We start from the raw sequence: 20,825 nt of genomic DNA on the forward strand, positions 1-20,825 counted from the left end.
TGAGTTTACAGAGCAGCTGGCAAAATGTTGGCTGCAAGAAAAGTCTAACAAAATGACAGCCCCCATTCCCTTGACTACATGGCAAGAACAAAGACATTTGGTTTGTCTGCTTCCACTGCCCTTGGCTCATTCCTGTTCACTGATTTGCATGTTTCAGTTCTTTCTGACTGCAAGGCTTGAAGACAACAAAATAGGTTTTCTTAAGAGAATGGCAATGAGTACTTGGTTTTCCAGAAGAATAGATCCAAAAGAGTGACAAGTTTCAAGAGAAGATGGAACAGTCAGCCAGGGTAAACATAGATGTGTAAAAATATTGATAAATAATTGAAGGAAGGTTGGAGAATTTTTTTTCCTTTTTTACCATGTGGATAATACTGCCAACATCAGCTCTTCCTAACTACAACCAATGGTTCGCCAGACTATTGCAGATGCTCAACAATATCTAATAAGATATAGGAGCAGAATTAATCTATTAGGCCCATCAAGACTGCACTGCCATTTCATCATGGCTGATCCAATTTTCTTCTCAGTGCCAGTCTCCTGCCTTCTCTCCATATCTCTTCATGCCCTGACCAATCAAGAATCCATCTAACACTACCTTAAATATATATAACCACTTGACCTCCACAGCTGCCTTTTCAAAAGAATTCCACAGATTCACCACCGTCTGGCTAAAGAAATTCCTCCTCATCTCTGTTCTAACAGAACACCTCTCTATTCTGAGGCTGTGTCCTCTGGTCTGAGAATTTTCCACCATAGGAATCATCCTCTCCTTCCTCTGCACATCCACTCTATCAAGGCCTTTCACTGTTTGATAGGTTTTAATGAGGTCACCCCTCATTCTTCTGACTTCTAGTGAATACAGACCCAGAGCTATCCAATGCTCTTTGTATGACAAGCCATTCAATCCCAGAATCATTTTTGTGAACCTACTTTGAACTTTCTCCAGTTTTAGCATATCCTTTCTAAGATAAGGGGTCCAAACCTGCTCACAACACTCTAAGAGAGGCCTCAGCAGTATTTTATAACGTTTCAATATTACATCCTCATTTTTATATTTTAGTCCTCTTGAAATGAATGCCAACATTGCATTTGCCTTCCTCACCACTGACTCAACCTGCAAATTAACCATTAGGGAATCCTGTACAAGAACTCCCAAGTTCACTTGCATCTCAGTTTTTTGTATTTTCTCTCTATTTAGAAGATAGTCAACCCTTTCATTTCTCTTACCAAAGTGCATGACCATACACTTCCTGACATTGTATTCCATCTGCCATTTCATTGCCCATTCTCCTAATCAGTCTGAGTCCTTCTTTAGCCTCTCTACTTCCTCAAAACTATCTGCCCTTCCACCTATCTTCATATCATCTGCAAACTTCACAACAAAGCCATCAATTCTATCATCCAAATCATTAAAATATAACGTAAAAATAATCAGTCCCAACACATACTCCTGTGGAACACCACTAGTCACCAGCAGCCAGTCAGAAAAGGGTCCCTTTATTCCCACTTTTTGCCTCCTGTCAATCAGCTACTGTTTTATTCATACTAGATCTTTCTTGTAATACCATGGGCTCATAGCTTGTTAAGCAGCCTCATGTGTGGTACCTTGTCAAAGGCCTTCTGAAAATCCTAGTACACAACATCAACTGATTCTCCTTTGTTAATCCTGCTTGTTACTTCTTCAAATTCCAACAAATTTACTAGGCAAGAATTTTCTTTGAAGAAGCCATGCTGACAACAGCCAATTTTATCATGGGCCTCCCAGTACCCTGAGACATCACCCTTAATAATTGACTCCAACATCTTCCCAACCACTGAGGTCAGACTAACTGGCCTATAGTTTCCTTTCTACTGCCTCTCTCCCTTCTTGAAGAGTGGAATGATATTTGTAGTTTTCTAGTCTTCCAGAATCATTCCAGAATCTAGTGATTCTTGAAAGATCATTACTAATACTCCATCATCTCTTCAGCCACCTCTTTCAGAACTCTGAGGGATACACCATCTGGTCCAGGTAACCTATCTACCAGCAGACCTTTCACTTTCCCAAAAACATTCTCTCTAGTAATGGTAACTTCAGTCACTTCATGCCTCATGACACCTGGAACTTCTACCATACTGCCAGTGTCTTTCACAGTGAAGACTGATGCAAAATACTTACTCAGTTTGTCTGTTATTTCGTTGCTCCCCATTACTATCTCTCCAGCATTCTTTTCAAGTGGTCCAATATCCTCTATTGACTCTCTTTTACACTTTATGTATCTGAAGAAACTTCTGGTATCCTCTTTAATATTATTGGCTGACTTACTTTCATATTGCACCTTTACTGTCTTAGTGACTTTTTAGTTGCCTTCTGTTGGTCTTTTAAAGATTCCCAATCCTCTAACTTCTCAATAATCTTTGCTTTATTACATGCCTTCTCTTTGGCTTTGACCTCCCTTGTTAGCCATGGCTGTGTCATCTTTCCTTTAGAATACTTCTTTCTCTTTGGGATGTATGTATCCTGTCCCTTCCATATAGCTTCCAGAAATTCCAACCATTGCTGCTCTTCCATCATCCTTGCCAAAGTCCTCTTCCTATCAATTTTGGCTATCTCCTCTCTCATGCCTCTGTAATTTCCTTTACCCCACTGTATTACTGATGCATCTGACTTTAGCTACTCCTTCTCAAATTTCAGGGTGAATTCAATCATATTATGATCACTGCTCCCAAGGGTTCTTTTACCTTAAGCTCTCTAATTAATTCTGGTTCATTGCACAACACCCAATCCAGAGTGGCTGATCCTTTAGTGGGCTCTACCATGAGCTGCTCTCAAAAGCTGTCTTGAAGGCACTCCAGAAACTCCCTCTCCGGGAAACCAGCACCAACCTGATTTTCCCAATCTACCTGCATATTGAAATCCCCCATGACTATTGTAATATTGCCCTCTTGCCATGTATTTTCTATCTCCCATTGTAATTTGTAGACCACATCCTTACTACTGTTTGGGGTTCTGTATACAACTCCCATCAGGGTCTTTTTACCCTTGCAGTTCCTTAGCTTTATCCACAATGATTCAACACTTTCTGACCCGATGTCACCTCTTCCTAATGATTTGATTTCAGAACATTACCAAATACATTATTGGATTACTTCTAGGCCAGAATTAATTAGTGTCCTCTCTTGAAAAATATATTGGTGAATGGACTTTATCTCTCTTCCTTCTCCCAACTGGTATAGGTATAAGTTACTTAATTACATTTCAATGTGTTACAAAATCACAATATTTTATTACATTTCATGAGGTCAAATATAAATTAAATAGGGTTAGAGTTTAAGGTGAAAAGGCAGTTTCAATGGGATTTCAGTGTGGTTGCTCTTCAGCTGAGAAAATACAAGCTCTAATATTTTGCAGTGTCTGTGTTCTCTTATTGATAAGCAAAACACGATGTGAAAAAACAGATGTAAAACAAACCTTCCTTCAGACACATAGTGGGATTCCCATTACAGTAACTCTTTGTTTGGATAGTTGAAGTGTTCTTCAAATCATTTTAATTCAACATTCTCTGGTTATTAACATTTCAAAAGAATTTGACAATGTTAAAACATCTGGAACCTATTCACTAATGTCTTTTGGATATAATAGACATGTGGAAAGACAAAGGCATGTGGGAGTCAGAGAAGAAAAGTCACATCTGATCGCGGAAAATAAATTTCCCTCTCTCTCTGTCACACACAAGTTCTTATCCTTTCTTGGTCACTCCAACATTATGGCATTCATTTTCTCAGGACATGCTAGGGTATTAATTTTGTTCAAGTTCAGAGTATATGGGTCACTAATTAAATTCATTGTTAGCCATTTGGCCCTAATAAAGTAGGTAGAGTATCCTCTCTTCCTGCAGATATGACTACACGCTTTTAAGGTAGAATGATCATATTGTGATGCACCTTTTCATCTAGAGAAGACTATTAGGAAGGTGGTACAGAAACCTGAAAACAACACACTCAGTGATTTAGAAATAGCTTCTTCCCCTCCACCTTCAGATTTCTGGACAGTCTACGAACCGATGAACATTATCTCATTATTCCATTTTTTACGCTATTAACTTATTCTTGTAAATTATAGTGATTTTATGTTTGTACTATACTGGAGATAAAAAAAATAACAAGTTTCACATCATCCAAGTCAGTGATGATGAACCTGATTTTGATTCTGATTCTGAGTTTGAGTGTGTAGCTGCTGGGATAATATATTTCCTGGCTGTTATGTCCAGAACCAGGCTCAAAATAAAGGGTTAGCTCTTTTGCAGAGAGCTTTGAACAAATTTCTTCACTTAGGAGTGTACTGAGTTTTTGGAATTCCCTCCAAAACAGGTCTATGGAGAGTTGATTGCTGGATATATTACAGAGATCAATAAATTTTTTAACGTATCAAAAGAATAAAGGGAGATGGAATTAATACAGGAAGGAGATGCTGAAGACAAAGATCAGACATAGTCAATAACTGACAGAGCAGACACAAGGGACCAGCTGAGCTTCCCCTACTTTTATTTCTTATGTTTATATTCTCCCTGTTACAACCTCTACATGTATATAAAAAGTGCCAGAATTCTCACTTTCTCAGTACTGATGAAAGGTCATTGATCTGCAACATTAATACCGTTTCTCTCTCCACAGGTATTTTGCAGGCTGCCAATTGCTTTGAAAACATTCGATTTTACTTCAGTTCTATCCTAATCCTTTGCAAGAGGTTTGTAGTTTATGCCCTGATTTTCATTCTGAGTGTTTGTATCAAATTCCCGGTAAATTGGTGGTTATCTTCCAAGTTCTATCTCAGGGCTGATGAAGAGTCACTGACCTGAGATGTTGGCTCATTTTCTGCTGCCTAACCTGCTGAGTAGATCCAGCACCTACTGATGTTATCTCTGTACTTTCTATGCTCACTGAAATGGAAATTGTACAGCAGGACAACTTGAAACCATGGAAGTAGCTTCTGTTCAATTGCTTGTAAAGAAATGAATCATAGAAGTATTTTCAACAAGCTAAAAATGAATATTTTCACCAGTGGAGAGTATTAATACATTCAAACTGGCTTTTCAGTCCTTAAAAATATACCAATATAAGATAGAAAAGTGATGCTTGAAGTAAAAGATCAGCCATGATCTTGTTGTATGGTTGACAGGCTCCAGAGCTGAATGACCTACTCTTGCTTCTATTTCTTTTCTTCTAACTATGACCAGCTTTGAGTCAGGAGGATCATGGGAGCCTTCCCCTATATCTTCCCTTTCCTCCTTTTCTTCCCCAACCTTCACAAAATGAAGTATTTTTGCTCCCCATGGATGATTCACAGGCACGTGTAGGTAGAACTCCCTCCCCTTCTACAACATCCAGGTCATGACTAGCTAATCTGTCTTATTGACTATTAGCCTCCATCTACAAGGGTTCCTAGCCTGGGATTTCCACTGCTAAGTTCAACCCTGGCTCTGGATGTGCACTGGAACTTATTTAAAGATCTCTAGGTTTGCAATTTTATTATCCTTTTTCATTATCATCTTTCAAGCTTCTAATAATCCTCTCAGGCCTGTACAACCGCTTGGTAAAAGTTTTTGTTCACAGGCTATATTAATGACTTGCATAAAGGAACCTGTGTCCAAAGATAAAGAAGTAGATAAAGGTTGAGGGACATTTAAACAATAAGAGAGTCATATAGTATGGAGAGAGTGCTGGAAAGTAATGTCGTGGTCAAGATTGAAATCCAGGATCTATTGAAGGCTCAAGCAACACATTGTCCTATTTCTTTTGGTCTTATGTTCTTTCAAGTCATCCCACGTCATTGTCAAATGACATGTGCGTGACAATAAAATTCAATAGCAGTTGTCATCAATTGAAAGAATGCCATGTACGTTCTCCTCAGAAATAAACACAAAACTCACTTTCATTTTTCTTATTTGCCATTAAGTACAGTATGCTATCTAAGATACTAGCCATCAGATTCATGCCTTGAGTAGAAAAAGGCAGCAGCGGGTTACAGAGGCAAGTTCAAGCTCTGACCAGCAACTAATCGGCATTTGGGATTGATTAGCAAGAGCAAATTAAAGGAAGGCAGGGGCAAGTGCAGCAGCTACCAACAGAATGATGGTCTTGAGGCTTTAGCTCCGAGCCTTCAACAAAAAGTCATAGTCATACTTTATTGATCCCGGGGGAAATTGGTTTTCGTTACAGTTGCACCATAAATAATAAATAGTAATAAAACCATAAATAGTTAAGTAGTAATTTGTAAATTATGAAATAAGTCCAGGACCAGCCTATGGCTCAGGATGTCTGACCTTCCAAGGGAAGAGTTGTAAAGTTTGATGGCCACAGGCAGGAATGACTTCCTATGATGCTCTGTGCTGCATCTCGGTGGAATGAGTCTCTGGCTGAATGTACTCCTGTGCCCAACCAGTACATTATGTAGTGGATGGGAGACATTGTCCAAGATGACATGCAACTTAGACAGCATCCTCTTTTCAGACACCACCATGAGAGAGTCCAGTTCCATCCCCACAACATCACTGGCCTTACGAATGATTTTGTTGATCCTGTTGTTGTCTGCTACACTCAGCCTGCTGCCTCAGCACACAACAGCAAACATGATAGCACTGGCCACCACAGACTCGTAGAACATCCTCAGCATCGTCTGGCAGATGTTAAAGGACCTCAGTCTCCTCAGGAAATAGAGACGGCTCTGACCCTTCTTGTAAACAGCCTCAGTGTTCTTTGACCAGTCCAGTTTATTGTCAATTCGTATCCCCAGGTATTTGTAATCCTCCACCATGTCCACACTGACCCCCTGGATGGAAACAGGGGTCACCGGTACCTTAGCTCTCCTCAGGTCTACCACCAGCTCCTTAGTCTTTTTACATTAAGCTGCAGATAATTCTGCTCACACCATGTGACAAAGTTTCCTACCGTAGCCCTGTACTCAGCCTCATCTCCCTTGCTGATGCATCCAACTATGGCAGAGTCATCCGAAACTTCTGAAGGTGACAAGACTCTGTGCAGTAGTTGAAGTCCGAGGTGTAAATGGTGAAGAGAAAGGGAGACAAGACAGTCCCCTGTGGAGCCCCAGTGCTGCTGATCACTCTGTCGGACACACAGTGTTGCAAGTACACGTACTGTGGTCTGCCAGTCAGAGCAGCCTCCTTCAGAGAAAGCAAAGAAAAGGAATGCTTGAGGCTAAGTTTTTTTTCCTTCCTTTCTTTATATCTGCTTAGCTAGGATAGTAGGGGTGCCAGGCAGGATAGTTGAATGTTCCACTTGTGGAATATGGGAAGGCTGAGAGACCTCCAGTGTCCATGACAACCACAAAAGCGAGATGTGCATCCAGCTACAGCTTCTAACAATCCACGTAAAGGAGTCGGAGCTGGAACTGGATGAACTCCAACTCATTCACGAGGCTGAAGGGGTGATAGATAGGTCATTTAGAGAGGTAGTTACACCCAAGATACAACATGTAGAAAACTGGGTGACAGTCAGGAAGGGGAAAGTCGTTAAACTGCCAGTGCAGAGTACCCTGTGGCCATCCCCCTCAACAACAGGGATATCACTTTGGATACTATTGGGGGATGGGAATTGCCCTAACAGAGGAAAGTCATAATGGTGGGGTCTCTGGCACTGAGTTTGCCTCTGACTCAGAAGGAAAGGTGGGGAGAAGAGGCATGATAGGGGATTTGTTAGTTTGGGGGATGGACAGGAGGTTCTGTGGGTGAGAACAATATTTCCGGCTGGTATGTTGCCTCCTGGGTGCCGGGGCCCAGGACATCTCAGATCGAGTCCTCAGCATTCTTAAACGGGAGGCTGAACAGCCAGAAATCGTAGTCCATGTAGGTATCAATGACGTGGGTAAGATGAGTGACGAAGCTCTGCATAGGGAGTTCATGGAGGTAGGTGCCAAGTTAAAGGGCAGGACCTCCCGGGTTGTGATCTCAAGGCTGTTACCTTTGCCACGTGCTAGTGAGGCCAGAACTAGGAAGATTATACAGTTTAATATGTGGCTAAGGTGTTGGTGTAGGAGGGAGGGCATAAGATATTTGGATCATTGGGTTTTCTTCCAGGGAAGGTGGGACCTGTAAAGAAGGTAGAGTATGGACCTCAACTGGAAGGGGACTAATATCCTAGTGGGAAGGGTGGTTAATAATGCACGGTGGGGTTTAGACTGGACTTACAGGGTGATACGACCCAGAGAGCCAGAATAGTTAGTGAAGACACAAACAACAGGAATTCTGCAGATGCTGGAAATTCAAGCAACACACATCAAAGTTGCTGGTGAACGCAGCAGGCCAGGCAGCATCTCTAGGAAGAAGTACAGTTGACGTTTCAGGCCGAGACCCTTGGTCAGGACTAACTGAAGGAAAAGTTAGTAAGAGATTTGAAAGTGGGAGGGGGAGGGGGAGATCCAAAATGATAGGAGAAGACAGGAGGGGGAGGGATGGAGCCAAGAGCTGGGCAGGTGATAGGCAAAAGGTATATAAGAGGATCATGGGACAGGAGGTCCGGGAAGAAAGTCAAAGTGGGGGGGAACCCAGAGGATGAGCAAGGGGTATAGTCAGAGGGACAGAGGGAGAAAAAGGAGAGTGAGAGAAAGAATGTGTATAAAAATAAATAACAGAAGGGGTACGAGGGGGAGGTGGGGCATTAGCGGAAGTTAGAGAAGTCGATGTTCATGCCATCAGGTTGGAGGCTACCCAGACGGAATATAAGGTGTTATTCCTCCAACCTGAGTGTGGCTTCATCTTTACAGTAGAGGTACAGTAGAGGAACAACACCTTATATTCCGTCTGGGTAGCCTCCAACCTGATGGCATGAACATCAACTTCTCCAACTTCCGTTAATGCCCCACCTCCCCCTCGTACCCCATCTGTTATTTACTTTTATACACATATTCTTTCTCTCACTCTCCTTTTTCTCCCTCTGTCCCTCTGACTATACCCCTTGCCCATCCTCTGGGTTCCCCTCCACCTTGCCTTTCTTCCTGGACCTCCTGTCCCATGATCCTCTCGTATCCCCTTTGCCTATCACCTGTCCAGCTCTTGGCTCCATCCCTCCCCCTCCTGTCTTCTCCTATCATTTTGGATCTCCTCCTCCCCCTCCCACTTTCAAATCTCTTACTAACTCTTCCTTCAGTGAGTCCTGACGAAGGGTCTCGGCCTGAAACGTCGACTGTACCTCTTCCTAGAGATGCTGCCTGACCTGCTGCGTTCACCAGCAACTTTGATGATAGTTAGTGAAGAGGTGGTGGAGGCAGATGCTGGTAAGACTGGAATCAAAAGGTTGATCATGGCAAGACTAGTGCCCAGAGCTGTGTATACTTCAGTGCAAGATGTATCATTGGAAAGGTGGATGAGTTCAGGAATGGATCAACAACTGGAATTAGAATGTTGCAGCCAGTAGTGAGAATTATGTGCAGCAGGGGCAGGACTGGCAACTCAAGATTGCTGGTTCCGCTGTTTTAGATGTGACAGAGCAGGAGGTGTTTAATGTGAGCATTATTAAAAGTAAGTTAATACTAATTAGGATAATGGGGGGGGGGGGTTTACTTCCGTTCTTTTTACTTCCGGTGGGCTTTGTACATAGTGTACCTGCCATGCCGACGGGTTGTGAAAGCCTTTGTATATACATACTGATTTTGACGTTTGAGATGAAGTTGTTTCTTTGGGCATGAAGTTGTCGAGTGTGCCTTTTTCAAAGTAGAAGTTACTACAGGAGGAAAAGGGATGGCATTACTAGTCAGGGAAAATGGTAAGACCTCAGACAAAGTCAGGAATCAAAAGGTTGGTCATGGTGCAACTAATGCCCTGAGCTGTGTAAATTTCAATGCAAGATGTCTCATGCTCTGTCAAGACAGACTGGAGAACTCAACTAGTGAGGCATTATGGGTGGAACTGAGAAATAAGAATGGTATGGCCACGTTAATGGGTCTATAATTATAGACCATCCAACAGTCCCAGGGATTTAGAGGAACAAATTTGTAAAGGGATTGCAGACTGTTGGACTAGATGGGACAGAGTTTGTCAAATGTGTTCAGGAAAGTTTCCTTCATTTGTACGTAGAGGTCCCAATGAGAGAGCGTGTTGTACTGGATCTGCTATTAGGGAATGAGACAGGGCAGGAGACAGAAGTTTGTGTAGAGGAACATTTGCATCCAGTGACCATAATGCCATTAGTTTCAAAGTAAACATGCAAAGAAATAGGTCTGGTCTATGGGTTAGTTCTTAAATTGGAGAAAGGCCAAACTTGATATTATCAGAAATTATCTGACAAGTGTGGATTGGGACAGGCTATTTTCTGGCATAGGTGTACTTGGAAAGTGGGAGACCTTCAAAAACAAAAATTTTAGAGTACAAAGCTTGCATGTGCCTGTCAGAATAAAAGGAAATTAACAAGTGTAGGGAACCTTGTTTCTCAAGAGGTATTGAGGCCCTGGTTAAGAGAAAAAAGGAGGTGCATAGCAGATATAGGCAAGTCGGAACAAATGAGGTGTTTACGGAGTACAAGAAGTGCAAGAGGACACAAGAAAAAAATCAGGAAGGGGAAAAGAAGGCATGAAGTTGCTCTAGCAGACAAGGTGAAGGAGAAACCTAAGGTATTCTATAGGTACGTTAAAAGCAAAAGGATTGCTAGGGACAAAATTGGTCCTGAGGAAGACCAGAATGGCAACCTGTGCATTGAGCCAAAACAGACCTTAAATATATTCTTTGCATCTGTATTTTCTCGGAAGACAGATACAAAGTCTATAGAAGTGAGGCAAAATGGCATCAGCTTCATGAAATCCTGTACAGATTACAGAGGAGAAGATGTTTGCTATCCTGAGGCAAACCAAGGTGCATAAATCCCCAGGGCCTGACAAGCTGTTCTCTCGGACCCTATGGGAGGCATGCATAGTAATTACCGGGGGCCTAGCAGAGATATATATTAAGGGAGCTAGGGCTTTACTCTTTGGAGAGAAGGAGGATGAGAGGAGACATGATAGAGGTATACAAGATAATAAGAGGAATGGATAGAGTGGATAGCCAGCACCTCTTCCCCAGGGCACCACTGCTCAATACAAGAGGACATGGCTTTAAGGTAAGGGATGGGAAGTTCAAGGGGGATATTAGAGGAAGGTTTTTTACTCAGAGAGTGGTTGGTGCGTGGAATGCACTGCCTGAGTCAGTGGTGGAGGAAGATACACTCATGAAGTTTAAGAGACTACTAGACAGGTACTGTTGTTACTGTGTGGTCGGGAATCTTTCGGAGGGTAGGCCTCAAAATCCCCGGCCTTACCTGCTTTTGGCGACCGAGAAAGAGGTCGAATCATTCGGACAGAGATGGTGCTCAGTACTCGGTGTCGGAGAGGTGATCAGAGCTCGAAGTTTTTGGATGACTCAGAGTCGGATTGTGGTCGGCATGGCAGGGAGAGTTTTTCTTCCTTCTCCCGTCTGCGTGAGATGTGGGACATTTGAGAAACTTTGAACTTTACTGTGCTCATGGACTTCTTCATCAAGTTATGGTATTGTTACACTGTTTGTAATTATATGTTATAATTATGTGGTTTTGTCAGTTTGTTCTTGGTCTGTTCTGTGTTTTGTGATATCACAATGTATCATTTCTTAATGCATGCATTACTAAATGACAATAAAAGAGGACTACGTGTCTTCATAATCTAAATATGGAGGAATTTAAGGTGAGGGGGTTATATGGGAGGCAGGGTTTGAGAGTCGGCACAACATTGTGGGCCGAAGGGGCTGTAATGTGCTGTACTATTCTATGTTCTATGTTCTATATAAAACATCCTTAGCGACAGGAGAGATACCAGAGAATTGGAGGATAGCCAATGTTGTTCCGTAGTTTGAAAAAGGCTCTAAGCGTAAACCAGGAAAATATAGGCCGGTGAGTCTGACATCAGTTGCAGGAAAGTTATTGAAAGGCACTCTAAATATATATAAATATTTGTATATTTGGATGTATTGAATACAGAAGATTGGATGTTATGTTGAGGTTGTACACAACATTGGTGAGGTTTAATTTGGAGTATTGTGTACAGTGTGGGTCACTTACCTATAGGAAAGATGTAAGCATGGTTGAAAGAGTGCAGAGTCTGGAGAACTTGAGTTATAAGGAAAAATTGATAAGGTTAGGTCTGTAATCTTTAGAATGTAGAAGATTGAGGGGAGATTTGATAGAGGTATACAAAATTATGAGGGGTTTGGATAGGCTTTTTCCACTGAAGTTGGAACCAATGGTCATGACTTAAAGGTGAAAGGTGAGAAGTTTAAGGGGAACATGGGGAAACCTTCTTCATTCAGAGGGTTATGGGAGTGTGGAATGAGCTGTCAGCACACGTGGTCCATGGAAGCTCAATTTCAATATTTAAGGGAAGTTGGATAGGTACATGGATAGTAGAGATATGGCGGGCTATGGTCACAGAGCAGATCAGTGGAAGTAGGCTGTTTGAATGGTTTTGGCTTTGGCTAGATGGGCTGAAGGGCCTGTTTTTGTGCTGTGCTTCTCTATGACTCAGGACTTCGAGAATCTTGTCAAACAATCAATGCTTCCCTGCAGTAAGTTGCTTCATCACTCTGCTCCAGAACAGTAGTCATAAACACAGGCACACAGTGAGGACATCAGAATGGCCAAACTATGCCTGCTGATGTTATCTACAAACTCTGAATTTCCAGTATCACCGCTCTTCCATTCTTGTCTCCCGATGTAAATGGGATTATGATTTATGTTGGCACTGGACGCACTGACCAAGTTTTTATGTCAAGTTCCATGAATATGAATTACATCAAGACTGAATTCAAAGATTCTTAAAAGGATGTGAAACAGAAAAAAAACAACCTGAAGGCAGATATTGGGCTGATCAAACAATGCTGTATCTTTTATAATGAACAATGCAAAGACTGATTGCAGCAATTTAAATTATTGGTATCAGAGGCAATTGTAACATAGTAGTAATTTACAATTACACAGAAAAATGACAATATTTTCAACTAATCTTATCGGCATTGTATGTGGCATGACCATTCTGGGAAGCTCTCTCACCATTATAAGAAAATAGAGACAAAAATAGTCCACTCATTTCCTTAGGATCACAACTGTTCTGCCCAGACTTCAGCACCTCACTCTCTGCCAGTTCGCCATCACCTTTAATTTCTTGATCCTCCAAAAAATAATCTGGCTCCATTTTAAATGGAGGGTCAAAAGGGACATGCCAATTTTCTTTAACTTCCTGAAGTGGTAAAGGCACTGGTGTGCTTCCTTGGCCATATCAATCACGAAGTTCACTCCTAGGAACTTGAAACTTCCATCTCTCTCAACCTCAGCAAATGGAATGTGTGCACCTCCTCCTTCCTGAAGTCAATTACCAGCTCTTTTGTTTTGCTAACATTGAAGAAAAGGTTGTTGTTATGACAACACCAGTGCATCCTTTCTAATGTAAGGATGAGACAATATATGTAGTTCTATTATTAAATCTATCTTCATTTTTGTATGATCCTGTAATTCCTAACTTCCTTCAGCAATATTCTTTTGCATAAATTAAATTCTGAATCCTTTTCCACAAACTCCTTGGAAATTCTGAATCCATTCAGCCTTTACTTCCTGGGAAAACTAAAGAAATTTTGCCTGTCCCCTAAAACCCTCACTAATTTTTATAGATGCACCGTAGAAAGCATTCTTCTAGGGTGCATCACAATCTGGTATGGAAGTTGTCCTGTCCAAGACCGAAAGAAGCTGCAGAAGATCGTAAACACGGCGCAGCACATCACACAAACCAATCTTCCGTCTGTGGACTCACTTTATACCGCACGCTGTCGGAGCAATGCTGCCAGGATAATCAAGGACACGACCCACCCAGTCAACACACTTTTCGTCCCTCTTCCCTCTGGGAGAAGGCTCAGGAGCTTGAAGACTCGTATGGCCAGATTTGGGAACAGCTTCTTTCCAACTGTGATAAGACTGCTGAACGGATCCTGAACTGGATCTGGGCCATACCCTCCAAATATCCGGACCTGCCTCTTGTTTTTTTTGCACTACTTTACTTCCCATTTTTCTACTTTCTATTTATGATTTATAATTTAATTTTTTAATATTTACTAATTTTAACTATTTTCCATATTTTAGTATTTAATATTTGTAATCCAGGGAGTGGGAAGCGCAGAATCAAATATCGCCGTTATTATTGTACGATCTAGTACCAATTGTTTGGCAACAATAAAGTGTAAAGTATAAAGTATCTCTGCAACGGCAAGAATCCTTTCATCTTGGCAAGCATGACACTTTCACTTCCTCACTGAATTCCCTCTGCAGATTCCAACTCAAGCATGTGGCTCGACAACAGAAGAAATATTCAGGCACTTTGTCTCTGAGCAGGATGGCTGGAATTTCACTTGGCTCCACTGTACTACCTACCAATTTGGAAACAACAGATGATAAATTGATGAAATGTCTTTATCAATGAAACGATCAGCTACAGAGCCGTAGTTAAAAAACAACATAATCCTCTGATCCATTCAGTTAACAATACCAATCTTCTCAAGAATATTGAGCACCTGCAAGGCCCAGGGGCTTTCTTTGTCACTTAGTTTACTTTACAAAAGAACATATTTTCTTTAATTGTTCTGCACAGATGTCGAACTGTTAAGAACCCTTGTGGATATCACTTTGACAAATTTCATTAAGTTAGGCCTTCATGAAAGTATCAGTCATGCAATGTGCCGAACAGATTTCAAGTCCTAGTCCATTAGTCTCAGGGCTCCAAATTTTAGTATCTTACAAACTTTTGTATAATGACACATTATATTTGTTGCAATATTTAAGTCCAAAACAGTTTCCTAATTGTGAAAATTATATCATGCAATACTAATGAACAGGAAGAAGCAACTTTCAATCATTTTTCAGACAGCTTTCTAGAAACACATTTTTGTATAAAAGATAAATCTGCAATATAACACATCGTCAGATCAATTTCTCTTGCACTCAGTAAATCTAAATAGTCAGGTTTTCATGTTCTATTTCCTATTCTTATTCTTTTCCCCAATCCATTTTCAATTTTGATCTTTTCCATTTGACACTGCTCTATTTTTATCTGATGTTTCTGAAGACCACTACTGAGAAGGTATGTAAATAAAACTCCTCTAATTTTCTTTAACAAAAGATCAGTTGCACAGCCATTTTTCTAATTTCTCATTTTATTTTGTTCAGGGTTATAAAGCCTGGTGTTGACAAAGCACAAATAGACTCATTTGGGGTGACCCAAACACTCTTTAACCACATGTTGGGATGTTGGAGAGAATAACTTGAAAAACTATTTTGTATTGCAAACCAACAATTAGAGTTACTACTTGAGCTGAATCAAGTCTAAACATAATCAACATGGAAATTTTAATACCAGCAGAAACCAATACGAAAGTAAGAAATTGAAGATTCCAGGAAAACATATGGATGAATTAGGATCTAAAAATATTCCAATGAAGCAAAACCATTATGGTTGGGGAAGATAGTAATAGTGATTCCTGGGATAGTAGGAGAGACTTATAGGGAATTATCTAATTTTGTTTTGTCTACACCCCAGTGGCATCGGAGAGGAGTGCGATGGGACTGGGTTTAGTGACAGTAGTTGATGGTTTAAGGATTAAACTGAGAAAAATTAGTGGCTTCAATCTGACTTTTAGGAAATATTAATTACTTTGGAAAATTGGTGTGAATACTTTTCTATATTACAGTGGTGACTATGCTTCTAAAAGGCTTGTAAAGTACTTTGGCACATAATTCTACTATATTATTGCAAGCCCACCTTCTCCGTTTCTTGCCTTCCTGTCCCTTCCCTCTTTCCCCTACCTCACCATTGCAATCCTTAAGGCATATTGACCCACATCCTTTGACCTACTGCCACTATACCAGCCATCGTGCTGGTATTAATCCTACTTGCCTGCTTCATTTCCTATCCATTATTCCCTGTTCATTTGAGTAACTTTCCTGTTTCCTGCTAAACGTTCTTATTGTTTCTGCTTCCTCTGGCAGCTTATTCCAGATACCAATTACACTTGTGTGAAAGACTTACTGCTCAGATCTCATTTAAACCTTCTCTCTCTCACCTTAAAGCTATCCCCTCTAGCTTTAGATTCCAGCATCCAGACTATCTATGCCTCTTGTAATTTTATATACCTCTGTTATGCCATGTCTCAGCCTCCTTTGCTGTGGGGTAAACAGACGCAGTCAATCCGATATATCTTGATACCTCAAATCCTCCAAACCAAGTAACATCCTTGTGAATCTGTTCTGCCCTTTCTCTAGTTTAATCTCATCATTCCTATCCCATGGTGACCAGAACTGCAAATATTCCAACTGTGACCAAATCAACATCTTGTAATAAAGTGATATAATAAATTGCTAGATTCCATCCAAATTTAAACCAGCTTATACAAAATGCTGAAAACTTCAGCAGATCTTGTAATAAGTGTCACAGGTAGATAGGGTCAGAAATAAAGCTTTGGACTCATTGGCCTTTATAAGTCAAAGCACTCAGTACAGGAGATGAGATGTTTTGTTGAAGTTGTATAAGACATTGGTGAGGCCTCATTTGGAATATTGTATGCATTTTTGGTCTCCTACCCGCAGGAAATATATATATATATATAAAACCATATAACAATTACAGCACGGAAACAGGCCATCTCGGCCCTTCTAGTCCGTGCCGAACGCTTACTCTCACCTAGTCCCACAAACTTGCACACAGCCCATAACCCTCCATTCCTTTCCTGTCCGTATAGCTATCCAATTTTACTTTAAATGACAATATCGAACCTGCCTCCACCACTTCTGCTGGAAGCTCATTCCACACAGCTACCACTCTCTGAGAAAAGAAGCTCCCCCTCATGTTACCCCTAAACTTTTGCCCCCTAACTCTCAACTCATGTCCTCTTGTTTGAATCTCCCCTACTCTCAATGGAAAAAGCATATCCACGTCAACGCTATCTAAATATGTAAATAAGATTGGACGAGTACAGAGAAAATTTGCAAGAATTTTGTCCGGTCTGCAGGACCTGAGTTATAAGGGAAGATTGAATAGGTTAGGATTTTATTCCTTGAAACGTAGAAGAATGAGAGGAGATTTGATAGCGGTATACAAAATTATGAGGGATATAGATAGGGTAAATGCAAGTAAGCTTTTTTCCACTGAGGTTAGGTGGGAGTACAACCAGAGGTCATGGGTTAAGAGTGGAAGGTGAAAAGTTAAAGGAGAATATGAGGGAAACTTCTTCACACAGGAGATCATAAGAGTGTGGAACGAGCTATTTGCACAAGTGGTGCATGTAAGCTCGATTTCAACATTTAAAAGATGTTTGTATTGGTACATGGATGGTAGAGGTATGGAGGGTTCTGGTCCCACTGCAGATTGATGGGAGTAGGCTGCTTAAATGCTTCAGCAAAGACTAAATGGACCAAAGGGCCAGTTTCTGTGGTGTACTTTTCTATGACTCTAAGTGGGGAAAGGGAATAAGTTAACATTTCAGCTTCATCATACTTCACTCAATGTGTAGGTGAACTTTCAACGACATTAAACCAGCTTAATCAAAGGTTAACATCTGAACTACGTATACATTTCTGCAGATGGCAATTCAAGGGCAGCAAACCAGGCTATATGAGTGGTGCAAGAGCTTGTGAAGTTTTATTCTCCTTCCTTCAGCTCCTCTGCCTTACAGTGAGAAGCATGATTTTCAAATTGTCACTATTCCTGGCTCAGGGAATATGATTATTTCCCTGTATCAACAACCTTGTACTGAACGTCGTTAGGACCAAGGAAAAGGTTAAGGACTTCAGGAAGGGGAAGTCAAGAGAACATATACCAGTCCTCATCAAGGCATCAGCAGAGGAAGGGCTAAGCAATTTAAGTTCCCGGACATCAGAATATCATGGGATTTATCATGGGCTTAGTATATTCATGCAATTGCAAAGAAGGTACACCAGCAGCTATACTTCATTAGGAGTTTAAGAAGATCTAGTATGTCACCAAAGACTCTAGGAATTTTCTGTGGAGAGCATTAGATTGGTTGCAAAACTGCCCAGTATAAGGGGCCACTGCACAGGATCAGAAAACGCTGCAGAGGGTTGTAGACTAAAGCAATTCTATCATGGACTCTAGCCTATCCAACATCAAGGGCATCTTAAAAAGGCCATGCCTGAAGAAGCAGCATCCATCATGATGGGCCCTCTCCATCTCCAATCTGCCCTCATCTCATTACTACCATCAAGTAATAAGTACTGGGGCCTGAAGAGGCACACTCAAAATTTTAGAAGCATCTCCTTCTCCTCTGCCACCATAATTCTGAACGGTCCATGAAATCCTGAACAGCACTTCACTATTTTCCTCTCTTTTTGCACCAATTATTTATCCTTTAGATGTTCTTATTTTAACTTAGAGTAATTGTTATGCATTGAACCATACTGCTGCTGCAAAATTTTTTAAGAATCGGACATTTGTTGTGATAATTGACCTGATTACGATTCTGAATAGTTTCACTGTTATTTCCTCAGGCCACATAATATTTATTTTTTGAATGGATTAGAGTTTTGGGACTTCAGAGATTTAATCTTTATTGTTTATTTCCCTACAGACTTATTGTGGCTGTTTTCACATCTGCTGTATTACAGTGGTGTTTATCAATGGGTGAACATGTTTTCTCTCAGAAAGTGGTAATGTGAAGTGTAAAACAACTTTTTATTTCAAGAACTATTTGATTCTAATTGGGTGGAATTATTCTTTTCTTCTTGAATCTGTTTCACCACCACTGCTATTCATATATTTTCCTTTAAAGTCAAAGTCAAAATGATTTATTTTCTTGCATTTTACTCTCTTCTTAGTTGCTGCCATGGATTTCTTGTTTCATTATCATGGCTGACAATTGGCTGTTGCCAAGAATTGTCTTGACTGATGTTAATGTAGTTGCTTAAACATTGCTGGACCATCATGTGAAACCAATGTTCATATTCTCAAATTGTGGAGAGATTTTCCTTCTAAGTTATTTGTGGATCCTGCAGGGATGTGCTCACACCTTTGAGAAATTGTGCCAAAAGAAAATTCCTTATCTTACTCCTGGATGTCTATTTTGCACGCTTTACTGCAGCTTTTAAACAGGCTAGCCATTTACCTGTTCACATCCACTTGGGTCTAGAATGAAACTAATGTAACCGGGTGACCATCAGATCTTATTCAGTATTGTTAAAAGTGTACTTAGGCATCCATCCGGGTAATGTTAGAGTAGTTATCTGTGCCTTTAAGGGAGATGGTGATGTCATTACGCACGCGCAGAATAGTGGGGAGACCATTTTGCTTTCTGCTGAAAACGCATTGGGGCGTTGGAATTGAGTTCCGCCAGAGTGTGCTGGGCATGGTGAGGAAAGGTGGGCATTAATTGACAATATCCATGTGAATTTGTTTATGCTCGTTGGCAGATCGAGAATATCGGTAATTTGACATGTTTTACATGTGGATGCTTTAGATTTCCACGGGTGAAGAAATCAACACTGGATCGCGTGGCTTATACCAAGTTCCTCACCATCCAAGTAGGTCAGTCTTCCTGTAATTTAACTACCAGGCAATACCTTGTAAAAGTTGTGCCGAAGTCTACCTTTTGTCTAACTTTATTGTATCGGGACCAATTGCGCATGTAACCGCATAGAGTGAATGTTTAGTCTCTGTTCGGAAGTTCAGCACATGTGTACGTCTTACATGAGATGTATTCACTTACATTTTTCACTGTTATGTATAAGATGCAGGGTGGGTGGGATTCTGATGTTGTTTGTATTGAGTTCCTTCAGGATTGCCACTACTGTATTAGTACCGTATTAGTTCTGGTATTTTTATACTGCATACGCGATTCTGTCCATACACAAAGGTGTGAATCGGAAGTTAAACTGAGATTGTAACGGCAAGAACTGGTTGTAAATTCATTCGTTTTGTTTTGCGACCCTCTTCTGGCACTTAAACATGGAAAACCTATAGAGGACTTAAAACCCAAAAAGTCTTTATTGTCCTGAGCATGCACTTTTCCCCAGGCTACACTTAAGTGAAAGACTGAGAGAAATAATATCTATTTAACATTCTGTCTATGAGATAAAATGTTGAGCAGAATCCATATCTATCAAATCAGTAAGAAAAAGGTCAAAAGGAAATGCTTCAAACAGTCCTTCAGTCCCACTGCAGAAACTTACATTGGAAAAGCTAGTCAGGATCTGAACTAAAGCACCTTTGCAGATATTACCTTTCAGATGTAATATTCAACTAAGAAACTAAGATCTCAACTGCTCTCTAGTATGTGATTCAATAGCACCATTCTGACAAAAGCGAGGGAGTTATCAGCAGTTTCATGGTCAATATTTATCCTTCGACCAGCGCCAATTATCTTTTCATTATCATACAGTTGTTTGCAGCAACATACCACAAAGGGATTGCCCAATTTCTGACACAACAGCAGTGATTAACATCTACAGCACTGACTGTGCAGTACCATCACTGACCCTGAAAAGGGCTTGGAAAGCACAGGAGAAACATGCCCTTACTTATATTGTCCAAGTAAAAGGAACTGAAAATATTGCTGTAAAAACAATAAATTTGAAAAAAGAAAACTTGAATTTATAGTCCTAGAGTTACGCACCATGGAAGCAGCCCTTCAGACTTCTGGTCCTTTCCCATCAGTCCCATTTCATCCAAATCCATATAAGACTTTCCCATTTATAACATAGCTACTTACAACCTTGTGGCTAATATAACACTTCCCATGTTGCAGTCATCATTGCGCTATTGTCAAGCAATATCTGTGAAG

Source organism: Mobula birostris, chromosome 2, assembly GCF_030028105.1.
Source record: "Mobula birostris isolate sMobBir1 chromosome 2, sMobBir1.hap1, whole genome shotgun sequence".
NCBI lineage: Eukaryota > Metazoa > Chordata > Chondrichthyes > Myliobatiformes > Myliobatidae > Mobula > Mobula birostris.